Genomic DNA, 18,864 nt, shown 5'->3' with positions numbered 1-18,864 from the left:
CTTAAAAACAGTTCATTTAGTTCATTTAAAAACAGTTCATAGCGATGGTTCAAAGTTACAAAAGGCTCTGAAGGTGTATCATGTATATGTATAGATGTACAGTGATATCTCTACTTATGAACTTAATTCATTCTGTGACCAGGTTCTTAAGTAGAAAAGTTTGTAAGAAGAAGCAATTTTTCCCAATAGGAATCAATGTAAAAGCAAATAATGCTTGCGATTGGGGAAACCACAGGGAGGGTGGAGGCCCTGTTTCCTCCCAGGAGATTCCTAGAGAGGCCCCACAGAGGCTTCTCCCCGCCTTTTCCGGCCCTGTTTCCTCCCAGGAGATTCCTAGAGAGGCCCCACAGAGACTTCTCCCCACCTTTTACGGTTACAGTTTCGGAGGCTTGGGTTTGTAAGTGGAAAATGGTTCTTGAGAAGAGGCAAAAAAATCTTGAACACCCAGTTCTTATCTAAAAAAGTTCGTAAGTAGAGGCGTTCTTAGGTAGAGGAGTTAAAATTTCTCTCTCTGAAACTAAGATCAGATAAATAGTTGAAATAAGGAAATTTATACGCAGAATATAATTTTAACTCCTCTCCAAGAACATTGTACAGAGACAAATAGGGGGAAATGACACCAGATTTGTAAAAATCGAAGTGACATGTTTCATTGATGGGCATTAGATGTCATGACATCATACTTATCTAATGTCATAAGACATGCACTGTCACTCTGATACCTTTATGTTTTGCTACAGATTTTTATGTCTGTAGGAAAGAAAAAAAAACCTATTCATCGTATATCAAAAATCAGAGTAATGAAACCAAAATCCTAGAACAGAGGTATATTCTGTGCTTGTGAACCAAGGACTAGATTTGGCCTTTTGAATTACCGGTACATCCTGGAAGCTGCCCTTCGAAAAGCAGAAAAGACCAGATTAAAGTAATGGTAAAAACCAGGACAAAATCCTAAATTTGATTTGATTTTAACTTAAGCTAAATGAATACTTCTATGCCGCCCAGTCCCAAGGGGACTGCTGCTCAGACACTATACTTTTCCACCCACCCACCCCAAAAAATTAGAGGGAACATTGATACGGGTAGTGTTAATATTAATTGTGTTAATTAGGTGATGGGTGAGAAGAAACAAATTATATCTAGTGCAGTGCTTCTCAAATAGTGGGGCACAGAGAGATGAAGGGGGGTGCATGTGACACCAGGGGACATGTGGGGTCCCTCTGGATCGATTCCCCTGGACGGTTGCATGCTGTTCCGAGCCCGGAAGAGAAGGAAGCCAGGCAAGGTGGGCTGGCTGCATGGCTTCTTGTTCTCAGCGGACGCCACAGTAGTCATGAACGGTGTGCAAACCTGCTGCTGGACAAGGAGGAGCATCCTCTGCAGCTGGGCAAAAGTTTCGAACAGCATCCTAAAGCCTCCCAGGTAAAGGGTAGAGCAGACTTCGCCAGCCAATAGTTTGCTTGCAGTTTACAATAAGTAAAATAATAAATATTAACACTAAAATTCCATTGGGGCCCAGATCGGAAAGTTGGGTGTGTGTGTGCGAAATGTTTCCTTCTTCCTCGGGGGAGAGGGTGTAACAGAAAGTAATTGAAAAGCACTGATCTAGTATAATATCCACTTTGTTGGATTCACAGTATAATCCCTATGTGGAACCCAGCTATTAATCTCAAATAATGTACTTAATTAGATGCCACAGTTCCAAATAAATTCTAGTGTGATCCTGCCTAGAAGACATTACTTAGTGATTAAATTTGGAGATTATAGTATGAGCATCAGAGCATTTAGACTCTCTTTCTTGCTCAAGTCCACCTTACCAAAACAATATTGAATTACAGATAGTCCTCAACTTACGACAACAATTCAGCCCAAAATTTCTGTCCCTAAGCAACACATTTGTTAAGTGAATTCTGTCCCCCTTTACAACCTTTCTTGCTACAGTTGTTAAGTGAATCCCTGCTGTTGTTAAGTAAGTAACCGTGATTGTTAAGTGAATCTAGCTTCCCTATCTGACATTTGTTTGTCCGAAGGTCACAGAAGATGATAAGACGGTCCCAGGATATTGCCGCTGTCATAAATATGAGTTAGTTGCCAAAGTCTGAATTTTGATCATGTGACCATGGGGATGTTGCAACGGTTGTAAGGGTGAAAAATGGCCATAAGTCACTTATTTCAGTGCTGCTGTAACTTTGAATGGTCACTAAGCAAACCTGTCCTTCAAGAACTACCTGTTTGTATTCCTTATTGTCTTTTACTCCAAATTCTGATTCAAAGAAAAATAATCCTACCCATTTCTACATTTGGCTCTGGAAACACCTTCTCTCACATCAGATCCAATTTCCTGGTCCAATTTATGTCAACGTGTCAAGTGCCAACAGTTCTACCAGGTCCAAAGTAGAGATTATTTCTCCTGACCTGATAAATGATCCTTTAAATTGGAGATGCAACAGACTTGGCCATCTGTCTTTTGGTATCCAGCTTTGCAAATACAGAGCTGGTCCAAGGAAGAGATATAAAGCAGGAATCTGCACTCCAAGCACATGGATTCTCTAATTCATCGCCCTTACAAGAACTGTGTTTATAACAACAAGGTCTCATTGTACTTAAAACATGCCCACACCAATACACACCTTAATAGAATGGAGTAGTTGGCGGGACCCAGGGGAAGAGCCTTCCCTGTGGCGGCCCCGGCCCTTTGGAACCAACTCCCCCCAGATATCAGAGTTGCCCCCACCCTCCTTGCCTTTCGTAAGCTCCTTAAAACCCACCTCTGTCGTCAGGCATGGGGGAATTGAGATATTCCCTTCCCCCTAGGCTTATAAAATTTATGCATGGTATGTCAGTATGTATGATTGGTTTCTTAAATTGGGGTTCTTTTTTTAAATTAACTTAAATATTAGATTTGTTTACATTGTATTATTATTGCTGTTAGCCGCCCCGAGTCTACGGAGAGGGGCGGCATACAAATCTGATTTATAAATAAATGAATGAATGAATGAATGAATGAATGAATGAATGAATGAATGAATAAATAAATAAATAAATAAATAAATAAATAGTACTAAAGATCTTGTAAAGAATACAAACTTTCTAATATCAAAAATCAGCAAATGAGTTCTTGGAGAGGGGTGGCATACAAATCTAATAAATTATTATTATTATTATTATTATTATTATTATTATTATTATTATTATATGCACTGAGGTTTTGTTCAATCAGCAAAAGAGGCTTTTTGCCGCCTGGGGCATAGAAATTGGCATGCCAGCTTGTGTACCTATTTAATGGCATAACAAATCACCCTGTGTCAGGCTACTGGCCTAAACCCAGCCGAATTACTCATGGGTTGCCGCCTTAGAACCCATCTCAGTCATCTGCACCCTGGCTATAACAACAGAAAAATGCCTTGCACCATCAGTTGGCTCTGGGAGTTCTCAATAGCGGACCCAGTGTTCGCCCTAAATTTCGGAACTGGCCAAAAGTGGTTTCCAAGACATGTGGCACAACTATCGGGGCCATGTTCTTATAGGATCCGCTCGGGTAACGGACTATGGAGATGCCATATAAATCAACTGTGGCGACGAGCCCCGAGCAAGGACACTTCCCTTCCTGCCCAAGCTTTCCCGGACATGTCCACCTGCTCCAGGGGTTGTCCAGCCCAGCCAGCGACTGTCCTCCCACCAACCACTGAGGAACAGCCGCCGTCTAACTTACTAGAGATTGTGGCATCTCCAGTGCAGATGAAGCCTCCCAACATGGCGGCAGCCAAGTTGCTGGGAGTTCCAGAGAGCACTACCCCTGCTCCTCCTCCTTCAGCTACCAGTCCAGAACTGAGGCGGTTTGGATGGAGCCAATACCATCCTGCGTATCTTTCCGACTACGCATGTGCAATCGGGTGTATGTGTGTGGGGGGTGTTAAGTTCTTAGACTTACAATGATGCCAAAAGCCGCACCAGATCGAGCCTGATTGGCTAAGACGCGAGCAGCCGGCAAGCGGGAAAAATGGAACGTCGCCACTGGTTCAGGGTTTGACAACTCCAGTATAAAAAGAGCTGTCAAGCCAGGTGTCCACTTGACTGATTTTTTTTCAGCCTTATTTTAAAAGAAACCATCACAAAAACAATATATATGATAGAAAAAAACATGCTCTTTCTAATGAAATAAAAATGAAGATGATTGAAGGTAAGAAAACAGAGCTCTGTTTCCTCACATTCAATCATCTTCATTAGAGAGAGCAAGTTTTTTCCTGTTGCTTTGTTTTCTCGCCTTCAACCATCTTCATTTTTATTTCATTAGAAAGAGCATGTTTTTTTCTATCATATATATTGTTTTTGTGATGGTTTCTTTTCAAATAAGATTTCAATTTCACCTGGTCCACTTGATAAAAAATGACCCTTGTCTGTTCTGTTGCTGTGGCGCTAAATTGAATAAATGAGTTGCTGTTCTCCCTTTGGTCTTGCCTCCGTTCCTGTTACCCCTGGACCTTCAAATTTAAAAGTAACTGAAGCCCATTACTGATGTGGATGACTGAGAGTTGGGGAAGAACGGGTTTAGGAATGGTGTAACATGAGACTACTTATTGACAGGATGTCTGGCAGTGATAAAATTATAAAAATTAATTTCCTAAATATAAATGCCCTGCCTAACACAGATTAGATTATAGGCAAAGGATGCTTCTAATTAATGGAGACAGTAAACCAGCAAGGACTCGCTGGTCACTCAACATTTTTCCCTTTCTTATGCCCCAGCCAAATGGATAGGAAGAGCCTATCACAGTTTTCACATTCTTCTAGCTGGTGAATTCATTAATGGGTGATTCCTCATAATCAGCCTTACATTACGCAACCATTCCCCTGCCATTAATGGGTGATTCCTCATAATCAGCCTTACATTGCGCAACCATTCCCCTGCCATTTCTTCTGGAGGTCCAGATGCTGATCCTCACCCTCACGACGGCATTGAAAAAAAGTTACCTATGACCAGTGATGGGCTCCTATGGGGAACGGTCAGTTCTAGTAGCAAAATTTGGAGTTCCACCCCAGAGCCCCCAATTTGCACTGAAAGATGTTGAAACAAAATTCATAAGCCACGTCCACAGTGTGGTAGTAAATATTTTGGTAGCCCATCACTGCCTATGACCATTTTTCAGTTACCACATTTCCAGCATCCCCATGATTATGTGATCAAAATTCAGATGCTTGGCAACTGGTTTACACTTGTAGTTGTCGCTGTGCCCCTGGGTCAGGTAATTTATCCCCTTTTGCGACTTTCTGACAACCAAAGTCAATGGGGAAACCAGTTTTGCTTAACAACTGGGTTACTAATTTCTCAATTGCAGAATCACGGAGGCAAGAGAGGTTGCAAAATGGGGCAACATTCACTTAACAAATGTCTCACTGAACAACAGAAACTTTGGGCTCAATGGTGGCAATAGGTTGAGGACTACTTGTATATGTCAAAGGAGGGTCGGGTCACACACACACACACAAATAATAATAATAATAATAATAATAATAACAACAATGATAATAATGATAATACTAACAACAACAATAATAACAACAATGATAATAGTGATAATAAATAATAATAATAATAATAATAATAATAATAATAATAACTTATTAGATTTGTATGCCACCCCTCTCCAAAGACTCGGGGCGGCTCACAACAACATAAACAGTGTACAAATCCAATTTTTAAAAATACAGTTTAAAACCCTTATAACAAAATAATCACACAATCCAATCAAACCATATACCAACCTTGACAATTGGGGGGGTCAATTTCCCCATGCCTGGCGGCAAAGATGAGTTTTTAATGATTTACGAAAGGCAAGGAGGGTGGGGGCAGTCCTAATCTCTAGGGGGGGTTGGTTCCAGAGTGCCGGGGACGCCACAGAGGAGGCTCTTCCCCTGGGTCCCACCAGATGACATTGTTTAGTCGATGGGACCCAGAGAAGGCCAACTCTGTGGGACCTAATCGGCTGCTGGGATTTGTGCGACAGAAGGCAGTCTCGGACATTACATTTACATTAAGGTTCTGTTGCAAGTTGCCCAAATCAACTGCAGAAAGCCCTCTGCTTATACTCAGGAATTTGATTTCCTCCGTTGCTTCCTATCTAAAACAAACTACCGGTATATAGATTTGTTTGGGGGGCAGATTAAGTCCCTGGGGTTAGAAGGGCAGGAGGAAAGGGACTCCTTTAAAACAGTCTTACAATCACACCAACCCGGCCGAGAAGGGATTATTTCTCTTTAAGCAGCTGTTGTCTTCAAAGAGCCACCCGTGTGCTCCCCCTCCCCGCAACTCACGCGTCTCAGTAAATAAAAAGTCCCACCTTTTCATTTTCCGCCAGGAGAATCTGCTACGCACATCCCGCTTCGCCGGATCGGAATAATAGCTCCGCGTAGGCGATCGGTTTGTGTAAGAGGACAGTGGCTGAAGAAGAGCTACGGTACTTCGCTAGTCCCGGTGGAACGCCCGCTTTGCTTTCCTTTTCGCTCCACCTCCCCGGAGAAGGATTTGTAAAGTTACTGCGAAATCTCGCTCCTCTCTCCTCAGGTAACTTGGCATCCAAACACTTGAGAACACGGATGTGCGCCGTTCGAAAGCCGCTCCCGCAGTGCCATCTAGTGGCCATGCGTAGAATATACGACTCAAAAATAAACAGACCCGTATTTGGAACGACGGGAGGAGGGAGTGGAGGAACAATTTGGTAATGAAACTTGTTCGGCAACTTTACGTCGCTTTTCTTGTGAAGGGGCTGAGCTGCTCAAACCCAGATGAAAACGTAATGATAGAATTGTTGGGTGAAGTGCACCAGAGTGCCTTCCGTCCCGTCCTATAGTCTCTCCTATATCTCCTATATCTTCTCTTGTATCGCTTCTATCTTTTCTATCGCTTATATCTCTTATGTCTTTTCTGCTATTCTCTCTAGTTATATTTTACTCCTATATTTTCTCTTCTCTTCTTTCTTTAATATATTCTATTCGAATATATCCTCTATAACCTTCATTGTGTATTACAATGATCCCTCGAGTATCGCGAGGGTTCCGTTCCAAGACCCCTCGCGATAATCGATTTTTCACGATGTAGGGTTGCGGAAGTAAAAACACCATCTGCGCATGCGCGCCCTTTTTTCATGGCCGCACATGCGCAGATGGTGGAATTTGCGTGGGCGGCGGGCGGCACCCAGGGAAGGTTCCTTCGGCTGCCCAGCAGCTGATCTGCTCCGCAGCGCGGCAGCAGCGAGGAGCCAAAGATGGGGTTTCCCCGTTGCCCAGGCAAAGGGGAAACCCCATCTTCGGCTCCTCGCTGCTGCCGCGCTGCGGAGCAGATCAGCTGCTGGGCGGCCGAAGGAACCTTCCCTGGGTCTTCCCGCCGCCCAGGCAAAGGGGAAACCCCAAGATCGCTTGCCGCTTGCCCGTCACCCGCCTGCCCGGCCGCTCGCTTGCCGCTTGCCCGTTCACCCGCCCACCCGGCTGCTCGCTTGCCGCTTGCCCGTCGCCCGCCCACCCAGCCGCTCGCTTGCCGCTTGCCCGTTCACCTGCCCGCCCAGCTGCTCGCTTGCCGCTTGCCGCTTGCCCGTCACCCGCCCACCCAGCCGCTCGCTTGCCGCTTGTCCGTTCACCCGCCTGCCCGGCTGCTCGCTTGCCGCTCGAGAGCAAGAGGGGGAGAGATAGAGAAAGAGAGAGAAGGAAAGAAAGAGATGAGAGAGGGAGGAAGAGAGTGTGAGAGAGGAAGAAGCAAGATAGAGAAAGAGAGAGAGAAAGAAAGATGAGAAAGGAAAGGAGTGACGTCATCGGGTGGAAAAATCGCGATATAGCGTTTCGTGAAGATTGAGATCGCGAAAATCGAGGGATCACTGTATTGTGTATTGGACAAAACAAATAAATAAAAATAAATTAAATAATTTCATTCTGAGGACAAAAACTCAGGACATAGATCCAGATAAGAAGGGGCATGCATAATAAGGCACCATTGTGCCTACCTTCCCTGTCCTACTGTTCTATTGTCCTCTTTTGTCATTACTTTTTACTTCTGTTTTGTTTATACAGACTACTATCCTATACATGTTTTCAAAATAAATAAATAAATAAAAGAACCATTTGCTCGATTCATTTGTATGCCACCTTTATTATTTTATAGATATTGCCCTTCCCGTTTGAATGCGCTTAATGTGTAATTTGTGGAGCTGCAACGCTAAATTTTATTTATTTCATTTTATTTATTTATAACTTGTAAGGAGGGGAGAGTTAATGCAGTAAAGATGAAGTGGAGGACTAGAAAAAATGTTATTCACCCTCAAGACTGGAAGAAATTAGAAATAAAGGACTGTAGAATGTCACCACCTATACAGTGGTACCTCTACTTACGAACTTAATTCGTTCCATGACCAGGTTCTTAAGTAGAAAAGTTTGTAAGAAGAAGCAATTTTTCCCATAGGAATCAATGTAAAAGCAAATAATGCATGCGATTGGGGAAACCACAGGGAGGGCGGAGGCCCTGTTTCCTCCCAGGAGATTCCTAGAGAGGCCCTATGGAGGCTTTTCCCTGCCTTTCCTGGCCCTGTTTCCTCCCAGGAGATTCCTAGAGAGGCCCCACGGAGGCTTCTCCCTGTCTTTTCCCATTACAGTTTTGGAGGCTGGGGTTTGTAAGTGGAAAATGGTTCTTGAGAAGCAAAAAAATCTTGAACACCTGGTTCTTATCTAGAAAAGTTCGTAAGTAGAGGCGTTTGTAGGTAGAGGTACCACTGTATTAGGATCACAATAGGTTATATCCTGATTTCCGAATAGCTGATCTAGCTTTCTCTTCTGTTCTACTCCTGTCCATTTGCCTAAATTATTGAAATTGACTACCGGTATGTACAGGAAAGTGCTTGCATTTCTATATACATAACTCTAAAATAAAAAAAGATGGAATTTCAAAATGTAAACATACTTAAAAACCACTTTTTGAGCCCTTTTATAGTTTTATTTTCATGTTCTGTAATATAAAGCAGTAATATTCACAATGAGACTTGGAATAAGAGGATTCTTGACATCAACAAGGTCAATATGGTGTGCCACAAAAAGTGCACTTATTGAGCAATGGATCCAATGTAATATTTCCTGGAAGCCTAGCAACTTCCTTAAGCACCTCTTATAGGTACTATTGTTCCGGCACACAGCAATGAACTAGCAAGTAAAAGGTTAGATGGAAATAAAGTGTGTAGTACTTCAAAAGGATTCCAATCTTCCCCCAAATAAAATAAAGACAGGTGTGGGAGTATGCAAAATATCTTCAGGAGCAGAGGCGGATTCCTCTTACCTGCTGCTACCAGTGCACTGTGCATGCATGAGGATTCTCACGTGTGTGTGCCTGCTATATACACGCACGTCCGCACATCCCCAGCGTGATTTGGCTTCCATGTATACGCAGGAAGCAAAAACACACTGAAATCTCATGAGGGGCACACACAAGATTTTAGCTATTTTTTGCTTCTGTGCATAGACGGAAGCAAAAAAATCGCTGAAATCTCATGTGCGAGAGTATCCCCTCACGAGATTTTGCTTCTGCGCATGCGCAGGAAGCAAAAGAGACCACAAAGTCAAGAAAAAAGATGCTGGTGTCCAAAGGATTTGCATTGGAGCGGTCACGCACAAATTGCACAATCTGGTGCCTGCTACCGGTACAGAGTCATCTACTGCACCAGTAGCAACCCACTGTTGTTCGTGTGTACTTTTTAAAGTAAATAGGGTTTTCTACAAAATAACCCAGGAAGGGACAGAGTAATGGGAGATAATAGATATTATTCTAGTCTGAAAGCCACATATGGTTAAAAGTTAAAGGAGCAAATGTCTATGGAACATCCATATCTTGGGAGAGTCCCATTTTTGTTCTATTCTAAATTGCTTTTTTGTCAAGAGGAAAAACAGATGAGGATGAATTAGAAAGATTAAAAGAAAATAATGTCCAAATGCCCATAAAATTTGGAACAGCTTTGATGTTTTTTACAAAAAATACTATATGTAAAAATAATATATTTACATTCTGAGATATGTAGAATAGAATTCTTTATTGCCCAAATGTGATTGGAGAGACAAGGAATTTGTCTTTGGTGCATATGCTCTCAGTGCACATAAAAGAAAAGATACATTTGTCAAGAATCATGAGTTAATGATTGTCCTAGCGTACAAATAAGCTATCGGGAAACAATATTAATATAAATCGTAAGGATACGAGCAACAACTTACAGTCATACAGTCATAAGTAACAGAGAATGAGTTTCCCACATTACTGACAGATGCCAGGAAGGGTGACACAAGCAAAAGAAGGCTCTGTACCTCTGTTTACATGAATCATAAGAATACAGTATTTGCAACTCAGGGTAGAACTGTGGAGTCCTTTGGTGCTCTCTGGACTTGGCTGTTTACTTGCAGACATTTCAACTAGGTAGCATCGGTGTTAGTACAAGGTACATGGTTGTTAGGGTTTGCCATTGTAAACTACCTATTGTAGTCTCTTGTACTATCACTTTAACTATTTTGGGCTGGTTCGCCATAAGAGGGCGCCAGTACTCCTTCCCTCAATGATGCTTTAACGCTCATTCCCTTTTGCTTTACCTTGAGGGGGGAGTGTATTTGCTTAGTGCTTATTATATTGGATGGCTTAGTGTTTGTTATGGATTGTTTCTATTTTGTATACAGTATATGTAAATAGTACTTATTAAGCATAACTAAGTCTGTGTCTTTTTTTTCTTTGGCTTTGCCACACATCCACACTCTGTTAAAATTCTCTGCTCAGGTCAAAGGTCTCATAGCCTAGCTATACCGAGACATACCAACATTCGGTATGTATTAATAATGAAATATCTATAGGCAAACATACAACCTCCAGAGTGCTAAGCACCCCACAGAAAGGAACAATGCATTTATCCACTGCACAGTGCTTCTCAACCTTCCTAATACCACCACCCTTTAATACAGTTTCTCATCTTGTGGTGGACCCCAACCATAAAATAATAAAATATGTAATAAAATTATTAGGAAACTCAGGGGTGGATTCTTACTTACCTCGCTGCCGGTTCACTTCAACCTATGCCTTGTGGGTGTGCTTTGCGCGTTCACACATGCGCAGTGCCTTATTTTTTTTTAAATGCAGAAGACAGAAGTCCCCATGGTACTGATAATTTTTTTTTGCAGCACTGTGTTTGCATGTGGGTGGACCCCGCCTGAAGGACGGATCATTTCCTAAGACCATCAGAAATATGTGTGTTCCGATGGCCTTAGGCGACCCCTGTGAAAGGGTCGTTCAACCCCCAAAGGCATCCGACTAACAGGTTGAGAACTCCTGGTATAACAGATTAAAAAAATAATGAATCTGGAAAAGAGATTAAGTTTTCACTTTTAATGAGGCAAATTAAGAACAATTGACCAGTCACCAGATTTATTAGTCAAAACAATAGAGTTGAAAAAATTCATATTTAAGCAGCCTAACTAAGCAGGATTGAACTTGAAAACAGGAAGGTCCTATTGCAGAAATACAAATGGGAAGGGAGAGTTAATACAGCTGAGAGATGAATCAGAGGACTTACAAACACTTCCTCCCACAGACAGGCTTTGGATTCAGTCCCATGACTGAAAGAAAGAGGAAAAAAGAGACAGCAAAATATTCCCCAGGCCAAATGTAACTGAAATTATCTAAGGTTATTGATTCAACAAGTCCCTATTTTTAATAAAGATTCTGAATTAATACAGTGATGCCTCGTCTTACAAACGCCTCGTCATACAAACTTTTTGAGATACAAACCCGGGGTTTAAGATTTTTTTTGCCTCTTCTTACAAACTATTTTCACCTTACAAACCCACTACCGCTGCTGGGATGCCCCGTCTCCAGACTTCCGTTGCCAGCGAAGCACCCGTTTTTGCACTGCTGGAATTCCCCTGAGGCTCCCCTCCATGGGAAACCCCACCTCTGGACTTCCATGTTTTGTGATGCTGCAGGGGAATCCCAGCAGGGAATCCCAGCAGGGGATCCCAGCAGCGCAAAAACTGGCGCTTCGCTGGCAATGGAAGTCTGGAGGTGGGGTTTCACAGTGAAGGGAGCCTCAGTGAAATCGCAGCATCGCAAAAACACAGAGGTCCGGAGATGGGGTTTTGAGGACTTCGGTGTTTTTGCGATGGTGCGATTTCACTGATGTTCCCTTCACTGGGAAACCCCACCTCTGGACTTCCATTGCCAGCGAAGCGCTCATTTTTGCGATGGTGGGAATCCCCTGCTGGGATTCCCCTGCTGCATCGCAAAAACACAGAAGTCCGGAGGTGGGGTTTCCCATGGAGGGGAGCCTCAGGGTAATCCCATCAGTGCAAAAGTGAGCGTTTGGCTGGCAAAAGGGTGAATTTTCGGCTTGCACGCATTAATCGCTTTTCCATTGATTCCTATGGGAAACATTGTTTCATCTTACAAACTTTTCACCTTAAGAACCTCGTCCCGGAACCAATTAAGTTTGTAAGACAAGGTATCACTGTATATCCGCATTTAACTTTGCAGATCTTTGCCTATTAAAATACAAGCAATAAATTAAAATGACATTTTTAACAAGGCAAGGCAAAAAAGGAAAACAGAAACCAAAACTAATTCCCATTTGTCCAAAGATACATATGAGAGCTCTCTTTATTAAAGAGACTACAGTGATCTCTCGATTAGCGCGGGGGTTACGTTCCAAGACCTCCCGCGCTAACCGATTTCCGCGTTATACTGGATGCGGAAGTAAAAACCACCATCTGCGCATGTGCGCCATTTTTTCATGGCCGCACATGCGCAGATGGTGGAGTTTGCGTGTGGGCGGCGGGGAAGACCAAGGGGAGGTTCCTTCAGCCGCCCAACAGCTGATCTGCTCCGCAGCGCGGAAGCAGCGAGGAGCCGAAGATGGGGTTTCCCCGTTGCCGCGCTGCGGAGCGGATCAGGTGTTGGGCGGCTGAAGGAACCTTCCCTTGGTCTTCCCGCCGCCCAGGCAAAGGGGAAACCCCAAGATCACTTGCCGCTTGCCGTATTGCAGCTTGGAGCCTTGCTTCGCCTCCTTCGCTGCAATACGGCAAGCGGCAAGCTGCCTGGGCGGCGCTGGGGCCATGCGGAGCCGCTCATCTAGGGGGGCGTGGACCGGCAAGGTGCCCTCCGCTCTCTCTCTTTCTCTCCCTGTTACCGGTGTGGTATAAGAGAGAGAAAGAAAGAGAAAGGAGGGCGACTTGCCAGTCCACGCCCCCCTGGATGAGCGGCCCCGCATGGCCCCAGCGCCGGACTCCGTTGCCGAACGCCGAAACCGGAAGGGGCGAGGTGGGGGGGGGAGAACGGGAGGCTCAGCATTCCGTCAGTCGCAGCGCTGGCTGTCAACTTTTCTTTTTAGCACTGGGGAGGCAAGTCAGCTCCTGCCCAGTTTTAAAAAGAAAAGTTGACAGCCAGCGCTGCGGCTGACGGAATGCTGAGCTTCCCGTTCTCTCTCCGCCCCCTCACCCCTTCGCCCCCCTTTGTTCCTAGGAGAAGTGCTGGTGAGGAGCAGAAGGTCTGTCTTGCCTCAATCCCCAGCACTTCTCCTAGGAACACAGGGAGGCGAAGGGGCGAGGGGGGGGGAGAGAAAACGGGAGGCTCAGCATTCCGTCAGTCGCAGCGCTGGCTGTCAACTTTTCTTTTTAGCACTGGGGAGGCAAGTCAGCTCCTGCCCAGTTTTAAAAAGAAAAGTTGACAGCCAGCGATTGTTCCGCTGCCGCCAGCATGGCCTGGCTGGCAGCGGAAGATGTAACGGAGCCCACGGGGGATTCGCCTTCCTCCCACCCGCAGCCGAGACTGATCGTGGGCTCCTTCGCAACCTCGGAGAGCTTCCAGGGCATGAAAGCTCACGAAAACCAGGAAGCTCTCCGAGGTTGCGAAGGAGCCCACGATCAGTCTCGGCTGCGGGCGGGAGGAAGGCGAATGCCACGGGGCTGGGCTCGGCTCCCCCCTCGGCTCCCCCCCTTACCAGCCCCGCCGCGGAAGGCTCCATTCTGTTCCCTGCCGGCCCGATTGAGCGGCCGGCGGTCTCCATTCAGGGAACCGGCACCCAGCGTCCCCACGCCGCCTCCACCTCCCGATAATGCGCCCGACCTCTGCCTCTCTCTTTCTCTCTCATATACCACGCCAGCAACAGGGAGAGAAAGAGAGAGAGAACTAGCGTGGACTTATTTTTTATTTTTTAATATTTTATTTTAATATTTTATTTTTTTAATTAATATTTTTTGAAAAACCGCGTTGCAGCGTTTCACGCTAATCGAGACCGTGCTAATCGAGGGATCACTGTATATTTATTTATTCATGCATTTTATATAGACTGTATTTTTTGGAGTATATCACGCACCTTTGTATCCCCCCAAAGAGAGTGAAAACTTGGGTGCGTCTTGGGCTACTAATGTAGCACCACCTAGCCACTCCCACCCTTTGGCCTCTACCTCTGGGCTATTTACCTTTTTGCAGCAAACAGAACAAAGGTGTTAAGCCAAGCAAATCATTATCAGCTTCCTGACTCTCAGCTGACTGAGGTTGCAAGGCAAGCCACCTGCTAAAATGAAAGTGAAACTAAAGTGCAGCTTTAGCTGCAAGGAGGAAAACTGGGAGCAAGACAAGACAGAGGCAAAATTTTATTTTCTTGTGCTAATCAGTTGCTGAATCTGGATTCAAGAAGTTAAGTAAAAAAACTATAAATATCTATGGAATGTTCAAATTATTAGACTTATTTTTTAAAGTCTGCTTTATTATTGTTTTAGACAACTTAACAAAATGGTCTGAATGAGCCCAGTGCTATTGTATCTTCTTATAAATAACAGAATAATGTATATTTCCAGAAAGCCACATCAATTTTAAAGATCTGTAAAAGTATAACCTGAAATGTAACAGTGTCCTGTTTTAGTGTTAAGATAAGGCAGCTGAGTTAAACCCCAACTTAGTCATGTTTGGATTAGATCTATTCAAATAATTAGCAAGTGAAATAAATAACCATGCTTGCAGTATACAAGATTATTTTATAGTTTATATATCACTCTCTACATTCCACACTATTAGTTTTATTTATAAAATATAGAGCTAAAATGGCCAGTGTAATTCAGAAAACATAAGGCCATCTTAGGTCAAAAGGCATGCATTTTAGCTATGTCTGAGCTCTGAGAATGGTTTCCTTACTCAATCACCCTTGTTTATGGACAATATAATGTTGCATACATTTTTGTAATGTAAAACAAGATTTCTAATTAACTTTGTTCAATTGTTTTTCCTTTAACACTTAATGGTGGAAAGGAACTGGGTAAAGGAACTTGGAATTGTCTATCTCTCAGTAGCAGAACTATCTAAATTTTAATTTAATTTAATTTATTAGATTTGTATGCCACCCCTCTCTGAGGACTCGGAGTGGCTCACAACAAAATACAATGTCACAAATCCAATATGTTAAAAAAAGCACATAAAAAACCCATTATTAAAACCATGCAACTCCGTCATACCATATACAAATCTACAATAGCCTAGGGGTAACTCAGTTACCCCATGCCTGGTGACACAAGTGGGTTTTGAGTAGCTTACGAAAGGCAAGGAGGGTGGGGATGATTCTAATCTCTGGGAGGAGTTGATTCCAGAGGGCCGGGGCCGCCACAGAGAAGGCTGTTCCCCTGGGTCTCGCCAGACGACATTGTTTAGTCGACAGGACCCGGAGAAGGCCGACTCTGTGGGACCTTATCGGTTGCTGGGATTCGTGCGGCACCTTCTTTCACTTGTGGTGGTCCTGTCCCAAAGTGAAAAGAGTTTGGAAGTTAATTCATAAGAAGAAATTGAATTCTCTCTGGAACGTATATTATTGGGAATATGGGAGGGAAATACCCGAAAAGAATACAGTATTTAATGACACATATGACAGCTGCTAGAATATCTTAAGCTCAATTCTGGAAAAACAAAATAATTCCATCAGAAAACAATACAATAGACAAAATCTACAAATGTGCAGAAATGGATAAAATGACAATGGAAATTAAAGGAACAAGCGATACAGAATACTATGAGACATGGTATAATTGGTACAAATGGATAAAGAATAGAAACAAGGTACAGTGGTACCTCAAGATACGAACCCCTCGTCTTACGAACAACTCGTGATACGAACCCGGGGTTCAGAAAAATTTTGCCTCTTCTTACGAACTTTTTTCGAGTTACGAACCGGCGTTCGGAGACTGCTGGGAAGCCGCGCGGCTGTTTTAAAAGGTGACAGCTGGGCGGCGGGGCTTCCCAGAAGCCTCCCGAACGCCGGTTCGTAACTCGAACAAAGTTTGTAAGAAGAGGCAAAATTTTTCTGAACCCCGGGTTCGGTTCGGGAGGTTGCTGGGAAGCCCCCCAGCCCGGCTGTCACCTTTTAAAACAGCCGCGCCGCTTCCCAGCTGTCTCCCGAAGCCGAACGCGGAAGTTCGGCTTTGGCGTTCGGCTTCAGGAGACATCTGGGAAGCGGCGCGGCTGTTTTAAAAGGTCGCAGCCGGCCTGGGGGGCTTCCCAGCCCCCCCCGAACCTGACAGCCCCCCACCCCAGCACTTTTGAATCCAGCAGCTTCTGCTGGATACGTGCAATGGGTGGGACGAGCGGCGCAGAAGCCGGTGGCTGTGGCAGCTCGTCCCACCCATCGCCCGTATCCAGCAGAAGCTGCTGGATTCAAAGTGCTGGGGTGGGGGGTGTCCTGACAGCCCCCCCACCCCAGCACTTTTGAATCCCGCCGCTTCTGCTGGATACGGGCGATGGGTGGGACGAGCGGCACGGAAGCCGGTGGCTGTGGCAGCTCGTCCCACCCATCGCCCGTATCCAGCAGAAGCGGCGGGATTCAAAAGGGGTGGGGGGGCTGTCGGGACACCCCCCCACCCCAGCACTTTGAATCCAGCAGCTTCTGCTGGATACGGGCGATGGGTGGGACGAGCTGCCACAGCCACCGGCTTCCGCGCCGCTCGTCCCACCCATCGCACGTATCCAGCAGAAGCTGCTGGATTCAAAGTGCTGGGGTGGGGGTTGTCCCGACAGCCCCCCCACCCCAGCACTTTTGAATCCCGCCGGCCAAGAGCACTCGGGCAGCAGCTTCTGCTGGATACGGGCGATGGGTGGGACGAGCGGCGCAGAAGCCGGAGCCCGGCCCCGTGGGCTTGGTTACATCTTCCGCTGCCAGCCAGGCAGCGCAACGAAGAGAGGCATTCGCTTTCCTCCCACCGGCTCCTCAATCGGGCCGGCAGGAAACAGAATGGAGCCTTCCGTGGCGGCTGCCTGCTGGGCTGGTAGGGGGGAGAGCCGAGCCCAGCCCCGTGGCATTCGCTTTCCTCCCGCCCGCAGCCGAGTGATCGTGGGCGGCTTCCCGATCTCGGAGAGCTTCCTGGGCATGAAAGCTCGCGAATGCAACAAGGACGAAAGCCAGGAAGCTCTCCGAGATCGGGAAGGAGCCCACGGTCAGACGGCTGCGTGCGGGAGGAAAGCGAATGCCTCTCTTTGTTGCGCTTCCGCCAGCATGGCCTGGCTGGCAGCGGAAGATGTAACCGAGCCCACGGGGCTGGGCTCGGCTCCCCCTCTTACCAGCCCAGCAGGCAGCTGCCGTGGAAGGCTCCGTTCTGTTCCCTGCCGGCCACGGAGCCCGGCCCCGTGGGCTCGGTTACATCTTCCGCTGCCAGCCAGGCATCGCAACGAAGAGAGGCATTCGCTTTCCTCCCGCCGGCCCCTCAATCGGGCCGGCAGGGAACAGAATGGAGCCAGCCCAGAAGCAAGAGACGCAGGATCGGGCCAGCGGCAGGCGAGTCAGCAGGTCTGCATCCTGGGCGGGCGGCAGGTGAGGAGGCGTGGCCGAGCGGCGACAGCGGCGGTTCTCCTCACTTCGGAGAGCTTCCTGGGCATGAAAGCTCGTGAATCCAACAAGAATGAAAGCCAGGAAGCTCTCCCTGGCGGAGACCGTCGGCCCCTCAATCGGGCCGGCAGGGAACAGAGCGGAGCCCACATGGCTGTGCTCCGTGACGGGGACCACTGACTTGCCTAGCGGGCTGGGAGGGAGGCGGAATACAGGAGGAGGAGGAGGAGGAGGAGGAGGGAGGAAGGAGAGAGAGAGAGAGGGAAGCCGCCCGGCTGTTTTAAAAGGTGACAGCCGGGCGGCAGCGTTTTTTTGCGGGGGGGGGGTTTGTTGCACGGATTAATTGACTTTACATTGTTTCCTATGGGAAACAATGTTTCGTCTTACGAACCTTTCGTCTTACGAACCTCCCCCTGGAACCAATTAAGTTCGTATCTTGAGGTTCCACTGTATAGTGATACTGTTGTTGTGAGACGCCCAGAGTCTATGGAGAGGGGCGGCATACAAATCTAATAAATAAATAAATAAATTTGTAAGGGCATACAAAAATGGATAAATACATAAAAATGAAATAAATAATGTGTAAGGGTGCATAAAACAAATAGATATATAAATGTGAAATACACTGTATATAATACTGTAATATCAGAAATATAAGGAAATGGGTAAAGATCTGTAAAAAATAATTGTGATGTATTTATTTTTAATCTGTAAAATTTAATAAATAAAACTTGTTTTTTTTAAAAGAACTACTGTACTATCTAAAATCTTAATACAACAGGACCACGTTTGGGACGGGAGAGAAAAGGCGGAGTTCAAAAAACGAGCCTGATCAGGCCGGAAACTGGCAGAAAAACAAAAACCAACCGCACATGTACGGGTTGAAGCAGCTGGTCAGCTCCCTCTTCTATTGCTGTCATGTGATTCAGTTCCGAATAGTAGTACGGCAAACAATAGCAGCTGGTCCGCGTTGCGCAGGATACACACAAACATAAACGGAAGCAAA

At 45.6% G+C, this 18,864-nt stretch overlaps 1 protein-coding gene across 1 annotated transcript in view; it reads right to left on the bottom strand.

Annotated features, from left to right (window-relative positions):
• ANKRD6 (ankyrin repeat domain 6) overlaps positions 1-6,584 on the bottom strand; it is a 108,028-nt gene extending 101,444 nt beyond the window's left edge. Inside the window, exon 1 of the mRNA XM_070733205.1 lies at positions 6,339-6,584. The gene's annotated coding sequence lies outside the window, so the exon portion shown is untranslated. The remainder of the gene's footprint in view (positions 1-6,338) is intronic.
• Between the last annotated feature and the right edge of the window lie 12,280 nt (positions 6,585-18,864).

The sequence above is a fragment of the Erythrolamprus reginae genome, chromosome 1 (assembly GCF_031021105.1).
Source record: "Erythrolamprus reginae isolate rEryReg1 chromosome 1, rEryReg1.hap1, whole genome shotgun sequence".
Lineage (NCBI taxonomy): Eukaryota > Metazoa > Chordata > Lepidosauria > Squamata > Dipsadidae > Erythrolamprus > Erythrolamprus reginae.
The sequence above is the reverse complement of the archived record's forward strand: the minus strand, read 5'-3'. Positions and strand labels throughout refer to the sequence as shown.